The sequence below is a fragment of the Balaenoptera borealis genome, assembly GCF_965194805.1.
Source record: "Balaenoptera borealis genome assembly, chromosome: 8".
Lineage (NCBI taxonomy): Eukaryota > Metazoa > Chordata > Mammalia > Artiodactyla > Balaenopteridae > Balaenoptera > Balaenoptera borealis.
In genome coordinates this window covers 22,929,070-22,946,571 of record NC_138865.1, presented here as the reverse complement: position 1 = coordinate 22,946,571, position 17,502 = coordinate 22,929,070, and the positions used below count along the sequence as shown (strand labels likewise).

The window sequence follows — 17,502 nt, the reverse complement described above, 5'->3', positions numbered from 1 at the left end:
ATCCTAAGAGACCTCTGCGACAACATTAAACACACCAACATTCGCATGATAGGGGTCCCAGAAGGAGAAGAGAGAGAGAAAGAACCTGAGAAAATACTTGAAGAGATCATAGTCAAAAAATTCCCTAACATGGGAGAGGAAATAGCCACCCAAGTCCAGGAAGTGCAGAGAGTCCCAGGCAGGATAAAGCCAAGGAGAAATACACCGAGACACACAGTAATCAAACTGACAAAAAATAAAGACAAAGAAAAATTACTAAAAGCAACAAGGGAAAAATGACAAGTAACATACAAGGGAACTCCCATAAGGTTAACAGCTGATTTCTCAGCAGAGACTCTGCAAGCCAGAAGGGAGTGGCACAATATATTTAAAGTGGTGAAAGGGAAGAACCTACAACCCAGAATACCCTACCCAGCAAGGATCTCATTCAGATTCGACAAAGAAATCAAAAGCTTTACAGACAAGCGAAAGCTAAGAGAATTCAGCACCACCAAACGAGGCTCTACAACAAATGCTAAAGGAACTTCTCTAAGTGGGAAACACAAGAAAAGAAAAAAACCTGCAAAAACAAACCTAAAACAATGAAGAAAATGGTAATAGGAACATATATATCAATAATTACCTTAAATGTGAATGGATTAAACACTCCAACCCAAAGACACAGACTGGGTCTTCCCTGGTAGCGCAGTGGTTAAGAATCCACCTGCCAATGCAGGGGACGTGGGTTCAAGCCCTGGTACGGGAAGATCCCACATGCTGTGGAGCAACTAAGCCCGTGCACCACAACTACTGAGCCTGCGCTCTAGAGCCCGTGACCCACAACTACTGAGCCCATGTGCCAGAACTGCTGAAGCCCACGCGCCTAGAGCCTGTGCTCTGCAACAAGAGAAGCCACCACAATGAGAAGCCCATGTACTGCAATGAAGAGTAGCCCCAGCTCACCACAACTAGAGAGGGCCCACATGCAGCCACAAAGACCCAACACAGCCAAAAATAAATTTTAAAAAATAAAATAAAAATAAGTAAATTTTACAAAAAGACACAGACTGGCTGAATGAATACGTAGTGGTCTGGATAGAAGATCAGGCCAGCCACAACATTGCCTTAAGCCAAAGCCTAATCCAGAGGATGGCCCTAACTCTCTTCACTTCTATGAAGGGTGAAAAAGGTAAGGGAACTGCAGGAAAAAATTAAGCCTAGCAGAAGTTGGCAAATAAAGTTTAAGGAAAGAAGCCTTCTTTATAACATAAAAGTGCAAGAGGAAGCAGCAAGTGCTGATGTGGAAGCTATAGCAAGTTATCCAGAAGATCTAGCTAAGATGATTAATGAAGGTGGCTCCACTACACAACAAGTTTTAATGTAGATGAAATGCTCTTCTATTGCAAGCAAGAAGATGCCATCTAGGACTTTCATAGATATAGGGAGAAGTCAATGCCTGGTTTCAAAGCATCAAAGGACAGACTGACTCTCTTGTTAGGGGTTAATGCAGCTGGTGACTTTAAGTTGAAGCCAATGCTCATTTACCATTCCAAAAATCCTAGGGCCCTTAAGAATTACACGAAATGGACTCTGCCTGAGCTCTTTAAATGGACCAACAAAGCCTGGATGACAGCACATCTGTATAAAAATATGGTTTACTGAATATAAGTCCACTGTGGAGACCTACTTCCCAGAAAAAAAAATTCCTTTCAAAATATGAATGCTTATTGACAATGCACCTGATCACCCAAAAATTCTGATGGAGATGTACAGTGAAATTAATGATGTTTTCATGCTTGCTAACACAACATCCATTCTGCAGCCATGGGTCAAGGAGTAATGTTGACTTTCAAGTCTTATTATTTAAGAAAGGTATTTTGTAAGGCTATGGCTTCCATAGATAGTGATTCCTCTGATGGATCTGAGTAAAATCAATTGAAAACCTTCTGGAAAGGATTCACCATTCCAGATGCCATTAAAGACATCCATGATCCATAAGAAGAGGCCAAAATATCAACATACACAGGATTTTGGAAGAAGTTGATTCCAACCCTCATGGATGATTTGAGGGGTTCAAGACTTCATTGAAAGAAGTAACTGCAGATGTGGTGGACGTAGCAAGAGAACCAGAATTAGAACTGGAGCCTGAAAATGTGACTGAATTGCTGCAACTCCTTGATAAAAATTTAATAGATGAGGAGTTGTTTCTTGAATGAGCAAAGAAAGTGGTTTATTGAGATGGAATCTACTCCTGGTAAAGACACTGCAAAGATTGTTGAAATGGCAAGAAAGGATTTCGGATATTACATAAACTTAGTTGATAAAACAGTGGCAAGGTTTGAGAGGACTGACTCCAATTTTGAAAGAAGTCCTACTGTGGGTGAAATACAATCAAACAGCATTGCATGCCACAGAGAAAATGTTGATGAAAGGAAGAGTGAATCGACGTAGCAAACTTCATTGTTGTCTTAATTTCAGGAAATTGTCACGACCACACCAACCTTCAGCAACCACCACCCTGATCAGTCAGCAACCATCCATGCATGCAAACCCCTCCACCAACAAAAAGATTGTGACTGGCTGAAAGTTCAGATGCTGGTTACCATTTTTTAGCAATAAAGTATTTTAAATTAAGGTATGTACATTTTTTAGACATAATGCACACTTAATAGACTACAGTATAGTGTAAACATAACTTTTACATGCACTGGGAAAGCAAAAAAATTGTGTGGCTTGCTTTGTTGTGATATTCTCTTTATTGCAGTGGTCTGGAACCAAACCCACAATATCACCAAAGTGTGCTGGTAATCCCATTCATGAGGGCTCCATCCTCAAGATTAAATCATCTCTGAAAGCACTTACGTCCAAATATCATCACATTGGGGACTAGGTTTCAACGTATGAATTTGGGGAGGGAGGAACACAAACATTCAGTCTATAGCACTCACCAAGGAGAAGAGAGGGACACAGTAGGAAGAGACACTTAAATGTTCCTTACTTTCTCAGCATGCCTAAGACTAATCCTGGTCTCCACGACTATCCTCTAGGTCCTTCACTTTTCTCCTCAGATTGATTTACTCGTATTCAGAAACACATCATATTATTTAGAAAATTTCTAAAAAAGCCCCCCATGAAGACACACTTATACGAATATAAGGTAAAATAAAAGAACATATTCTAGAAGAAATAATACCATGGGACTAAAAAAAAAAAAAAAAAAAAAAAAAAAAACCTGCCTCCAGAAAGTGTAGAGTCTGCTCTTCCAGGGGAAAGCTCAGTGAAACACAGTATATTTGTAATAGATATTCTGTTTCCATGCACAGAGGTGCCTGCTATACTGCCTATCACACTCTAACGAAATAAAAGAATGCTCTAGTAAGACATGTACAAAGTTTCCAATAACTACATTAAATGCAAAACAAGCTGTTAATATTTACTCAAATGCCAGTGTTTCAATATTCATTTACATAACAAATTGCCAGCCACAGGTGTTAGTTTCTGCAAAAAACCCACAGTATATAATGTGTTAAGTTAAATCATTTTTCAGCTGAGGCGAAGTGAAGATGGCAGAGTGAGAGGACGTGGAGTTCACATCTCCCCACAACTAGGGCACCTACCAGATGCTTTTGGGGGACCTTGACACTCAGGGGTACTGGAGGAACCCCTGAGCAACTGAGTGGGATGTGGTGAGGGGAGTGAGGGGGGAGAAGTGGAGGCCGGATGGAATTGGCGTCCCTGAGGGGTGGTATGGGGAAGGTAGGGGTTCCCACGCCTGGAGGGACCCCCCCCGGGACTGGAGAATGTGCCTAGCGTTTCCACTACCCACTCGGGCCCCAGGGACCTGCTGGGCTCCCGGGCCAGGGCCTCTGCCCTCCAGGATTCCCTCCAGCTGCACTGGTCCTAGGGGCGTAGGAGTGACGGGGGGGAAGAAGAGGAGAGGCAGACAGGGAGGGGCCCTCCGGGACCGGAGGATCAGGGGAGAATGCACCTAATGTTTCTCCTGCCCACTCGGGCCCCAGTGAGCCTGCTGGGCTTCCAGGCCGGGTTCTCCGCCCTCCAGGGGCCCCTCTGGCCACATTGGTCCTAGGGGCATAGGAGGACGGGAGGAGGGGGGAAGAAGAGGAGAGGCGGACAGGGAGGGGAACCACCGAGACCAGAGGATCAGGGGAGAATGTGCCTAGCATTTCTCCTGCCCACTTAGGACCCAGGAAGCCTGCTGGGCTCCCGGGTCTGGTCCTCCATCCTCCGGAGCCCTCTCTGGCCACGTTGTTCCAAGGGAGGTAGGAAGATGGGAGGAGGGGGGGAAGAGAAGGAGAGGTGGACGGTGGGGTGAAACCTCTGGGATTGGAGGCTCAGGGGAGAATGTGCCTAGCGTTCCCCCCACCCACTTGTGCCCCAGGAAGCCTCCAGGGCTCCTGGGTAAGGTCCTCTGCACTCCGGGGCCCCCTCTGCCACGTGGGTCCTAGGGGTGTAGGAGGAAGGGAGGAGGAAGGGAGGAGGAAGGAAGAGGAAGAGAGGCTGATGGGGCGGGTTCACTCAGGAACCGGAGGATCAGGGGAAGCATAGCTGGTGTTTCCCTCACCCTCTCCCTATGCCCTCTGGGGCCCCCTCTGGCCGCGTGGGTCCTAGGGGCGTGAGAGGGAGGGAGGCAGGGAAGCAGAGGAGGGGCGAATGAGGAGGGACCCTCTGGGATCAGAGGATTGGGGGAACACGCCTAGCATTTCCCCCACCCACTCAGGCCCAGGGAACCTCCTGGGGTCCCGGGCCTGGTCCTCTGCCCTCCTAGGCCAGGGGAACTCTGGGGGCCTCCAGCCTCCCTGAGTCTAAGCCCCAACCCCCACCCCCAGGGCCTTTTCTGGCCACATGGGACCTAGCCTAAACCCCGCCTGCTGCCTAAACACCGCCCCTGCCTAAGGTCCACCCCCCCATAGCCAAGGCCTTTTACGGGGTTTTTTTTTTTCCATTTATTGCTACTGTGGTTCTGTTTTACCTCCTGGTTGTTGTTTCATCTTTATTTTTATTTTTTTCTAACATATCTGTTTGTTTTCTAATCTTATTTTTTACTCTTTCTTATTGTTGTGCTCCTTTTTTGTTTTTATTTTTCATGGCCACCCCGCACGGCTTGCAGGATCTTGGTTCTTGGACCTGGGGTCAGGCGAGCTCCTGTGGTCGGAGATCTGAGTCTGAACCACAGGATGAACAGAGAACCTCAGACCACAGAGAATATTCATCAGAGTGAGGTCTCCCAGAGGTCCTCATCTCGGTATCAAGACCTAGCTCTACCCAACAGCCTACAAACTCCAGTGCTGGAGGCCTCAGGCCAAACAACCCATAAGACAGGAAAACAATCCCACGCATCAAAAAACAAAAAAAATGAAACGACAAAAAAAATATCTTACAGTTGAAGAAACAAGGTAAAAACCAACAAGAACAAATAAATGAAGAGTAAATAGGCAACCTACCTGAAAAATAATTCAGAGTAATGATAGTAAAGATGATTCAGAACATTGGAAATATAATGGAGGCACGGATCAAGAAAATACAAGAAATGTTTAGCAAAGACCTAAAACAACTAAAGAACAAACAAACAGAGATAAACAACACAATAACTGAAATGAAAAATATACTAGAAGAAATCAGTAATAGAATAAATGAAGAAAAATAACGAATAAGTCAGCTGAAAGACAGGATGGTGGAAATAACTGCCAAGGAGCAGAATAAAGAGAAAAGAACAAAAAGAACACAAGACAATCTCAGAGACCTCTGGGACAACACTGAACACACCAACATTCGCATTTTAGGGGTCCCAGAAGAAGAAGAGAAAAAGAAAGGGTCGAAAAAATATTTGAAGAGATTATAGTTGAAAACTTCCCTAACGTGGGAAACGAAATAGCCACCCAAGTCCAGGAAGCAAAGACAGTCCCATACAGGATAAACCCTAGGAGAAACACACCAAGACACATATTAATCAAACTAACAATAAATTAAATTCAAAGAAAAAATATTAAAAGCAGCAAGGGAAAGGCAAAGAAACACTTATAAGGGAATCCCCATAAGGTTATCAGCTGATTTTTCAGCAGAAACTCCGCAGGCCAGAAAGGAGTGGCAGGACATACTTAAAGTGATGAAAGAGAAAAACCTACAACCAAGATTACTCTACCCAGCAAGGATCTCATTCAGATTCGCTGGAGAAATCAAAAGTTTTACAGACAAGCAAAAGCTAAGAGAATTCAGCACCACCAAACCAGCTTTAAAACAAATGCTAAAGAAACTTCGCTAGGCGGGAAACATAAGAGAAGAAAAAGACCCACAGAAACAAACCTAAAATGATTAAGAAAATGGTAATAGGAACATACATATTGACAATTACCTTAAATGTAAATGGATTAAATGCCCTACCAAAAAACAAAGACGGGCTGAATGGATACAGAATCGAGACCCATATATATGCTGTCTACGAGAGACCCACTTCAGACTTAGGGACACATACAGACTGAATGCGAGGGATGGAAAAAGATATTCCATGCAAGTGGAAAACACAAGAAAGCTGGAGTAGCAATACTCATAGCAGATAAAATAGGCTTTAAAATAAAGACTGTTACAAGAGATAAGGAAGGACACTACATAATGATCAAGGGATCAATCCAAGAAGAAGATTTAACAATGATAAATATTTATGCACCCAACACAGGAGCACCTCAAGAAGTAAGGCCACTGTTAACAACCATAAAAGGGGAAATCGACAGTAACACAATAATAGTAGAGGACTTTAACACCCCACATAAACCAATGGACAGATCATCCAAACAGAAAATAAATAAGGAATCATAAACTTTAAATGACACAATAGAACAGACATTTAATTGATAGTTATAGGACATTCCACCCGAAAGTGGCGGAATACGCTTTCTTCTCAAGTGTACATGGAACATTCTCCAGCTTATATCACATCTTGGGTCACAAATCAAGCCTTGGAAAATTTAAGAAAACTGAAATCATATGAAGCATCTGTTCCAACCGCAACACTATGAGATTAGAAATCATTTACAGGGAAAAAAACTGTAAAAAAACCACAAATATATGGAGGTTAAACAGTGCACTGCTAAATAACCACGAGATCACTGAAGAAACCAAAGAGGAAATTTTAAAAATACATAAAAACAAATGACAATAAAAACACGAAAACTGAAAATGTACAGGGCACAGTAAAAGCAGTTCTAAGAGGGACGCTTATAAGCAATTCAATCTCACCTCAAGAAACAAGAAATATCTCAAATTAAGAATTTAACCTTACACGTAAAGCAACTAGAGAAAGAAGAACAACAAAAAACAAAAAAAACCAAACTTAGCCAAAGGAAAGAAATCATAAAGATCAGATCAGAAGTAAATGAAAAAGAAATGAAGGAAACATTACCAAAGATCAATAAATCTAAAAGCTGGTTCAAATTTAAGAAGATAAAATAAAATGAATGAAGGGAGATCAATAGTTTTACAAGCATCAACAGATCTGCAGTATAATTATATCCTAGACATATACTCCCTTAGTGCACTTCTGATAAGAAGCTATGGATTAACAGTCCACACTAACTTAGGCTGAGTTGCAGAAGAAAATCTGCATTTATACTTGTGTCACTTTTGCCTGTGCTAAAGAATTCTATTCTAGACAGACTTGCACTATAAAAAGATACATTTGTAATCAACAACAATTGAGAAGATACATGGAAGAAATCACTTCATTTTCATAACAAGAACAATAGCAAAAAAATCAAAAGTATGACGAATGTTTAAAGCAATGTACAAAACCTACATGAAGAAAACTTGTATTTGATAGAACATAAGTCTTTTTTGTTCTATTTACTTTATTTTTAGTCATGATACTTAATGCTTTGAAATTTCAAGTGTTTTTTTTATAGCTTTAAAGAAGGATATACAAACAACACACAGATATACAGTTCTCAGGGTACCTTTAAATGAAATATTTTTCCTTGATGGGCTGTGTCCATTGCAGTGGGCTCATTGAATTTAGATGAGAAGTGTACCAGAGGAGACAGTATGATTTAAAGGGCATGCATTATATAATAGATATGCTACAAAGTGTATTTCTTTTCATCCCTCAACAGCTCTAAAAAGAAGATATGGGGATGTCCATTAGGAAAGCAAGAGAACTGGTTCCAAAATTTGACTCAAGTTTCCTTACCTAGCCCTTACCCCTAGGCAATTAATTCAGGTCTGCCTATTCCAAAGTTCATACACATCCACTTTCCACTGCCCACTGGTGCACTACTCTAATAAACAGTCCAATAAATAGGAAAGGGGAGTGGAGATCTTTGCTTTTCGTTATAGGCTGTTTAGATTCTAAAGAAGGTTTTCTGTTTTGTGGGATACTTACTATTTTCTCTCTCAGATTTGAATTATAAATGCAGATACCTTATCTTCATTATGAAATTATAGACAGCTTGAGAGCAGAATATGATTCTACTTTGTATCCTTTAGAATATCTAGAACTGAGATAATAAATGAACAGACTAGGCATAAAAAGGAGAAGGATTTCAAGAAATATGGGTGGGAGTTCGGCCTGCAGGTGTCCAAGCTGCTGCGGCCAGAAGGGAGTGGCCAGAACTGCTTGAGTATCTACATTTCAGTTTCTGCACCTATCAAGAGTTTTAATTCATCATGGATAATCTGTCAGCAGAAGAAATTCAGCTGAGGGCTAACCAGGTTACTGATGAGTCTCCGGAAAGTACGAGGAGAATCCTGGGTTTAGACATTGAGTCTCAGGATACAGGAATCAAGACTATCACTATGCTGGATGAACAAGGGGAACAACTAAAACACACAGAAGAAGGCATGGACCAAATAAACAAAGACATGAGAGAAGCAGAGAAGACTTTAACAGAACTAAACTAGTGCTGTGGCCTTTGTATATGCCCATGTAATAGTATAACAAATGATGCCAGGGAAGATGAAATGGAAGAGAACCTGAATCAAGTGGGAAGTATCCTAGGAAATCTAAAAAACATGGCCCTGGACATGGGCAATGAGATTGAGGCTCAAAATCGACAAATAGAACGGACCACAGAAAAGGCTAACACCAACAAAGATCGTATTGACAATGCCAATGCCAGAGCAAAGAAACTCACTGACAGCTAAAGCTACTGCTGTACTTTTTTTAAAAAAATTTTATTTATTTATTTATGGCTGTGTTGGGTCTTAGTTTCTGCGCGAGGGCTTTCCCTAGTTGTGGCAAGCGGGGGCCACTCTTCATCGCGGTGCGCAGGCCTCTCACCATCGAGGCCTCTCTTGTTGCGGAGCACAGGCTCCAGACGCGCAGGCTCAGTAGTTGTGGCTCACGGGCCCAGTTGCTCCGCGGCACGCGGGATCCTCCCAGACCAGGGCTCGAACCCGTGTCCCCCTGTACTGGCAGGCAGATTCTCAACCACTGCGCTACCAGGGAAGCCCTGTACTTCTTTATCATTTATTCATTTCCCTAGCTCCTCCTTCAAAGTCATTACCTTTCCAGAGTTTGAAATTTTGTTTCCACACTCTTCTAATTGGGAGATGATGTGGAAGAAGATCTAGGAGTAACAGCCCCCCTATTCTTTTATTTTCTCTTTTTCCCTTGAGGGTAGACTGCTGCTTAGTTTTCCTTCTAGTATTTTCTTTCTCAGTCCATACTCTTAGGTTGGTTTTCATACATCACATATAGTGTTATTTTTCATTCTCTCCATTTACTTAGCAGGTTCTTCTGCTTTCAAAATTTGCAAGCATTGCCAAAGACAGCCACGTAAAAGGAAGCTGGGGGCACTGGGGGCAGGCACAAGGAGGAGAGGCAAGAGATAAGAGGTTGTTACCTCAGTAAAACGTGCAGACCCTAAAGCCAGAAGTTGCATAACCACAGTGAAGATCTAGTTGGGTTTAATTTCTATTTAAGTTGCACTTATTGCCAACTTAGGCCAATGCTTGGTTTTGGAGTCTGTATACACAACATTTTTGTTATACATCACAATTTCACAACCTCTGCTTCAAAAAAGAATAGAATGAGTTTTCTCAAAGTGAGCTTAATTTCTGAACTCTTCGTGATTCATTTATGTACATAAATTCTATGATCCCATTTCATTTTGCACCATATAGGAATACATGGTATAAATGAATGGCTTTTTATTTTCATATTATTAGTACTATCATTTGGACTTCCCTGGTGGCACAGTGGTTAAGAATCCACCTGCCAGTGCAGAGGACACAGGTTCTAGCCCTGGTCCAGGAAGATCCCACATGCCATGGAGCAACTAAGCCCGTGAGCCACAACTACTGGGCCTGTACTCTAGAGCCCGTGAGCCACAGCTACTGAGCCCACGCACCACAACTACTGAAACCCACGCACCTAGAGCCCGTGCTCTGCAACAAGAGAAGCCACCGCAGTGAGAAGCCGGCACAGCGCGATGAAGAGTAGCCCCCGCTGGCCACAACTAGAGAAAGCCCACACGTAGCAATGAAGACCCAATGCAGCCAAAATAAATTAATTAATTTAAAAAAATAGTATCATGGTCCCATTACAGGCCTATTAACCTCATAAATGTGTCATTAGTCTTTGAAGAAAAAATATGTCAATATGTATATATAATATGAGAATTTCTCTCTAAGCAGGGCTTAAAATTTTTTGAAAAGTTTGACAAAGTATATCACATGAATTCAGATTTACCTCAATGCCAAGAATTATGTTTAGATAGGAAAAAAGAAACTTGTTTTGATCTCAGGTAGAAAATGGTTAGATTACTCTGAGTTTTATGTAGCTTTAAACTTTTTTTAAAACTAGAATGTATTCTGTTTAACTAAAAATGATTTAGAAAATTATGTCTTTGTTTACTTATTGATGACTGCACTCTCATTCTCTTAGCCTTTTGTATTCAACTTCCAGAATCACATTTGTTTAGACCTTGAACAGTGTTATAAGAATTTGATTGGTATTTGTCACCTTTATTTAAAAACTAGCTTCTGCACACTTCAAAGCTATTGATGTCGATTGGTTTGACCAATAACCACTGTTTGATCCCTACAATTAAATTTTGTAGCTAAGGAAACTGTTTTTTCAAATAAGTGATGTGCTTCTGTGACTACTTTTTGGGGGGTGGAAAGCAATCATTTTGTCAGCTCTTATTTGACAAACTGAATAAAGCAAAGATCCATAAATAAAAAAAAAAAAGAAATATGGATAGAAGGGAAGAGGGAATCAATAATAAATTAGCCAGGTAAATATGTCTTAAACAATAGGTTTTAAGTAGACCTAGTATCATTAAGATATTAGTTATTCCTAAATTAATGTATACATGTAATGTGATCCCAATTAAAATAACAACAGTTTTGGCTTTCATTTTTGTTTTGGTGAGTGGTGAGGTGCTTTAGTCAAGCCAATTCGAAAGTTCACATGAAAAATAAACAAAAAAATTTAGTAAAACTCTGAATAAAAGAGCAATAAAGAGTAATGGCTCCTACATGATAGTAAACATTCACATCCCTCTCATGTGCCCAGTACATTCACCCCATTCTAATATCCCCCAAAACCTTAACCCATCCCAGCATCAACTCTAAGCTCAAACGCTCACCTAAATATCATCAACATAAAAGGTCCCAAATCTCATCATCTAAATCAGGCATGGGTGAGACTCTGGGTAGTATGGTCCATGCCCGGAAAAACTGTCTCCCCACCTGTGGACCTATGAAACTAGAAAACAACCTTTTGTAATATGGAAGAATCTTTTGTATTCTATTACAAGTTAATCACTAAAGGGGTGTTGCCTATAAGCTTGAATTATACATAATGGCCCATCTCTGGGAACCCTGCTTTCCAGGTAATGAGTATTAAGCTAAAATACCTTTGTTTAGCTCACAGGAAACATCCTGATCAGGCCCACCTGTGAATGACTGCAGGGAGGAAAATATTAACACATCCCCTCCAGAGGCTGATGGGAACTAGGAAGTGTTTGACTTTACTCCCTCCCCTTTTAGTATAAAAGGAGCCTGAATTCTAACTCAGGCAAGATGTTTCTTTGGGGCATAAGCCCACCATCTTCTCGGTCTGCTGGTTTTCCAAATAAAGTCGTTATTCCTTGCCCCTACAACTCGTCTCTTGATTACTGGCCTGTCGTGCAGCGAGCAGTATGGTCTTAGACTTGGTAACACTTTCTCTTCCAGAATAGAGTGGTGGTACAGGTACAGAATAGACATTCTCGTTTTCATCTAGGAATGGAAAGGGGTCACCAAGCAACTCTAAGCCCAGCAGGACAAATCCCATTAGGTTTCAAAGAAGATTCTCTGTGGCTTGATGCCCTGTCCTTTGGGCCAATGGTGGTGGCCTTGTTGGCCCCTGGCCCTAAGCCTGTGTCTCTGGGCTCTACTTCCATGTCCACACTCTGCCTTTGGAACTGTTCATCCTTTTTCCTGAAGGTCAACCCATGTTTGTAGCCAAGTAGTTCTATCAGTCCCACAACCTGTTTGTAAAATCTCAGGAGTTTAATAGCCTCCCTTCATTTCTTCCTGTCTCTGTTCCCTTCAGTCCAAGCTGGCAGTGTTTCTGCTGATGTAACATTCTCAAAAACCACATTGGTCTTTGGTGTGTGTCAAGGGGGTCTACTCCATTAGGCAAAAGAGTTCTTCACTGAATCTCCCCGTATAAGCCCATCTCTATTCCGGGCTTCTGCTGAGATGGTTGAGTGGACCCAGGAGTCACCTACATAATCTCTTCTGCAACACGTTTTCCAGCCACACCTTGGCCCTCTCTCCCCAGCACACTTCCCCCAAAAATGAATTTCCTCGTTTCTTCATACTCTGTAATCTGGATTGGCTTGAAACCTTCCAAATAATCAAGGGCTGGTTCCTTTTTGCCTAGTAGTTCCTTGTTCAATTTCTCTCTTTCCTCGGGCATTTTACTATCAGCAGGAAGGAGCTTTGCTTGGAAATCTCTTCAGCTCCATATCCGAGTTTATTGCGTGTAAGTTCTATTTTCCACCCAGAATGAAGGAACACAATTCAGCCAAGTTTTCTGCCTCTTTATAACAAAAATTACCTTTTCTCCAATTTCCAATAATATGTTCCTCATTTCCTTTTAAAGTCTCACCAGAGAGATTTATATTTATAATTATAATCATATTTACATTTATATCAAGATTCTGTTCATGAACAATAGGATGTTCATGATGAGACGCTTTCCTTACAATGCTTTTGACTTCTCTCTGAGCTCTCACCAGAATCACCTTTAACATCATATTTCTACTTTCTCATCAAGATGATCTAGGATTTTCCAATCACCAACCTCTAAATTCTCCTAGCCTTTACTCATTACCTAAATTCAAAGCCACTTCCACATTTTTAGGTATCTGTTACTACGGCACCTTAGTTCCCAGTACCAGAATCTGTATTAGTTTCCTAGGGGCTGCCAAAACAAATTTTCACAAACTTGGTGGCTTACAACAACAGAATTGTTTTCTCTCTACAGTTTTGGAAGGCCAGAAGTCAAAAAATCAAGGTTTGGGCAAGGTTAGTTCCTTCTGGAGGCTCTGAGGGACTATCTGTTCCATACCTTTCCCCTAGTTTCTGGTGGTTGCTGGCAATCCTTGGCATTTTCCTGGATTGACCACTCAAATCTCTGCCTCCATCTCCACATGGTGTTCTCCTTTGCGTCTCTGTGTGTGTTCTTTTCTGTTTCTTATAAGGACAATCTCATTTGATTTAGAGACCACTCTCATCTAATGGGATCTCACCATAATCCTTACCTTAATTACATCTGCAAATACCCCAATGCCAAATACGTCACATTCTGAGGTTCTGGGAGGACATGAATTTTGAGGGGACACTATTCAACCCATTATGGTTAGTTATACTTCAAGAAAATTATTATTTTTAAAAAGTTTCCAGAGCTTGCTTATATAAGATAGATAAGCTAGTGTATTAGGGCATTTTTCTCCTACTGAAATGTTCTTCTCTAGCCTGTTTGGCCCATTTTAAAATCCTGGTATCCACATGGTGATTTAAAGTGATCCTCCTTTTCTGTCAAGTAAATTAGAATTTCTGTCTCATTATGCTCCCAGTGTTGAATTTTCCTTTTGATCTGATTGACTTCTGAAGTGATAAGTTCCCAATTTGTTCTGGTACTTTGAGCATATAGTTGCTGTTTTACACATCAGAGCTTAAGGCCCCCTGAGGGGTTTCTGTGATTTTCCCAGGAATCTTAACAGTAAGTTTCATTCATATTTTCACACCATATTTACTACTACTTTCCAGACTCCGGTTTATTCTACCAATTTGTTGCATTTTCGTTGATGTGTATACTCTATTTCTCCCTCTCTTGGTCTCTCTGTGGAGTACAGAATGGCTGTGCGCTGCTTTTCTCTGTTACGCGGTGCTGGTGTGACTGGACCCCTCACTAAAGCAGACTCCCCACCCTTCCTGCCGGGTTCTCCTTAAATTTGTCAGTTTTAAAAAATATTCACCTCATAGCAGACCTCATTATGAGGTCTAACATAACACTTGTAGCCTCAATAAAGCCATTTTTAAAAAACTTGTAATTTCCCAACATTTCATGAAATAAGCAGCTCCACGTTTTTTTTTTTAATGTTTCCAATATCATGATTTCATCTTTTTGTTATGCTACCTGACCGTGACCAATGTTAATGTTGTGGAGGTTGCTTTCTGATACAAACTAAGTTATAAGAACTTATTTATGGTCAGGAGTATATAGGCAACTTGTGGGCCAAATTCTTCCCCTCTCTTTCAACATTTTATCCAGCCAAGTACATACACATATCAAAATGCAGCCACCAGTGTCATATAACACTCTGACCTGCTTCCAAATTCAGAGTCTGTCCTTTTATCTCATGACATGGCTGTTACCATCTTGTCCAGAGCCAAGTGTTCCTTGATAATATGCATTCCTTATCAATGCAGCCTCTGCATGGAAATCCCTGAAGATGAAGGTTGGTGTAAACCTTCCTATGTCCATGAAAGTGGTATCAACAGTGTTTGATCCATGAACAAAGTACGTGTGCACTTCTGATGGAAGTTGGGAGAAAATGTGAAAGAGTATAATTGATGGAGCACCCAATGAAATAAAATACAACACTTCAATGTAATGAGTAGCAGGATCTTGATCTACAACATGTGTAGATCAGGGATATATATATATGTATATGGGAATTAGAGCAAAAATGAGTGGGGATTTTTTGTTTTCTTCTTGAGCTCATAGAGGAGTTGTTAAGAAGACTCTTGCAATCATATCATGGAGGTGCTACCCCCACAAAGTGCTGCCCCTTTGGTTTTTCATGAGAGGGAAATATATATATATAAAACCTTTATATATATATATATATATATATATATATATATATATATATATATATATATATATTTCCCTCTCATAAAAATAATATATATACATTAATATTATAGTAAATTATTATATATTGTGAAATATTAATATTACATTAAATTATTATCTTTAAAATTATTATACAATATATTAAATTATTATATATTCTGTATATTATATTAATAATATATATTTCCCATATATATAACCTTTTTATATATATAGATAGATATACACATAACCTTAATTGTTTTGGGGCTAGTATTTCTTGCAATTGAGTGCAGTTTCCAGTTTTTCACTCCCATTCTGGCTTCCCCTCAAAGAATAGTTCTTATGCTTAAACAGAAGTTACTAAAAATCTCAACATAATTCCCTACTACTCTTCTTGATATAGATAGATAGATACAGATAAACATATAGATATAGATAAAACCAATCAACATTACATTGTATAATTGTGTGGTGATGAAATGCAAAGCAAATTTATTTTTATTTATATTCTCATATAAAATATCAATAAAATAAGTTCCATGTAAGTAAAAGTCAAAAAAAGTATGAAAACTAAATAAATATTCACGCCAGTGAGGTCAGGTAAGGTTATGTTGTGGTATAAAAACTCCAAAAATCTTAGCTGTTAAACAACAAAACTGATTTCTTAGTTATATGATATGTCAAATACGTATCATATAGGTTGGCAAGGACAGGGAGGCAAGACTTCACTTGACTGATGCCAAGAGATCTGATCGCCAGTGATTTTTTTTAATGATCTCTCTCGTTGAGAAGGGTGGCATTTGTCTAAAAATCCTTCTCTGAGATCTCTGTCTTTCAATGTATGAATCTATGTAACATCTCAACAGCAGTTAAGAAAAGTGAGTGCTTCTACGTGAAACTGGCTTGAATATTTAGATGAAGAGAACACAGTTTAAGTTTTAAACAAAGTGAATACTCTCTACTTACAAGGGGGTGAGCTCAATGGACATGTAACTACAATCTTGGTATTAGAAATATGTCTTCTCAAAATAACATTACAGAAATACAACTTGAATTTGCTAAAATAAAAAGAGATTGTTTCTCTTTTCTCTGCTTCCCTATACGTGTGTACTTTATTCTTATCCTCCTGGGGGGGATGGCTTTTTTGTTCCTTCAATGAATGTGGGTACCTAAGATTATGTCTTTGGTTCATGAGATGAATCAGATGGGAGTGGGAAAGTGAAACATTTTAGTCTCATTTTAGATTCCTAGGGAAGAATCATGATCATCCAACCCTAGGTCAGAAGCTCATCCCTGATGAATCAACCAGAGGTTCGTCAGCTAAGAATATGACACCTTCTGTAGAGATCATGTGGATGGAAGGCGTTGCAGAGATGAACAGGGTAGAAAGTGTCTCCCAAAAAGAGAACACTGGACAGATAGAACAATAAGTGTCCAGAAAAAAAACAAAGAAAAAGACCCTGAAAAGAAGGTGAGTTACACATCACTGAAGAGTTAGCCAGAAGGACAATTTCATCTAATAGACATTGGGGGTTCAGGGGAAAGGAGTGGTCACAGGTCATTGTTACCAAATGACCCAAGGACTCAGGAACTCTTCTTCATCTCCCAAAGGAGCTTGAGACCGAAACTCAAGAGCACTCCTTGTGTCAGCAGGAAGGAGGTACCACCTTCCCCACATCCACCCTCCTCTTCCTCCTTACTTTCATTAGGAGTCCCTAAATGGGCACATTGGTCTGAATTTTGCCCATTGCCTCCACTGTGTAGTATTTTCTTGTCGCTTTAATTTTCTAATTTTTGTACATGCAGTGTCTTTTCTTGCCTCTTAAAATCATAGATGAATCCAGGGTTTCTTTACTTAAAACAGAAAGGTAATTTTCAGCAACTTGGGAATTTTCTTGTCTGTACCCAACACTATCATGGCCTATTTTGAAATGTGAAAGAACATGATGATTCCCAGCCTTAGTCTAACAAGGAGCTAAGTAACTCTGCAATGAAGCAAAATTCTAGATATTTAGCATTACTTTTCTTGTTAAAAAAATTTTTTTTTAATATTTGGTTTTACCTGTGTTTTCTTACTGCTTTACCCCACTCTAGTAGAGGATTACCGCCCCCCAGTAGTAAAAAGAAGCAAGCATAAAACTTGGAAGAAACCCTCGAGAATACATAAAGAAAAG

The 17,502-nt window shown here is 40.2% G+C and overlaps 1 protein-coding gene and 1 pseudogene across 2 annotated transcripts in view; one reads left to right on the top strand and one right to left on the bottom strand.

Annotated features, from left to right (window-relative positions):
• The window catches only part of LOC309633727 (uncharacterized protein), a 1,009,062-nt gene that overhangs the window by 284,327 nt on the left and 707,233 nt on the right, over positions 1-17,502 (bottom strand). The gene's annotated exons all lie outside the window — the stretch shown is intronic.
• Positions 7,599-10,603, top strand: LOC309633733 (synaptosomal-associated protein 23 pseudogene; annotated as a pseudogene). Its single transcript has one exon. The product of its transcript is annotated as a synaptosomal-associated protein 23 pseudogene (transcript).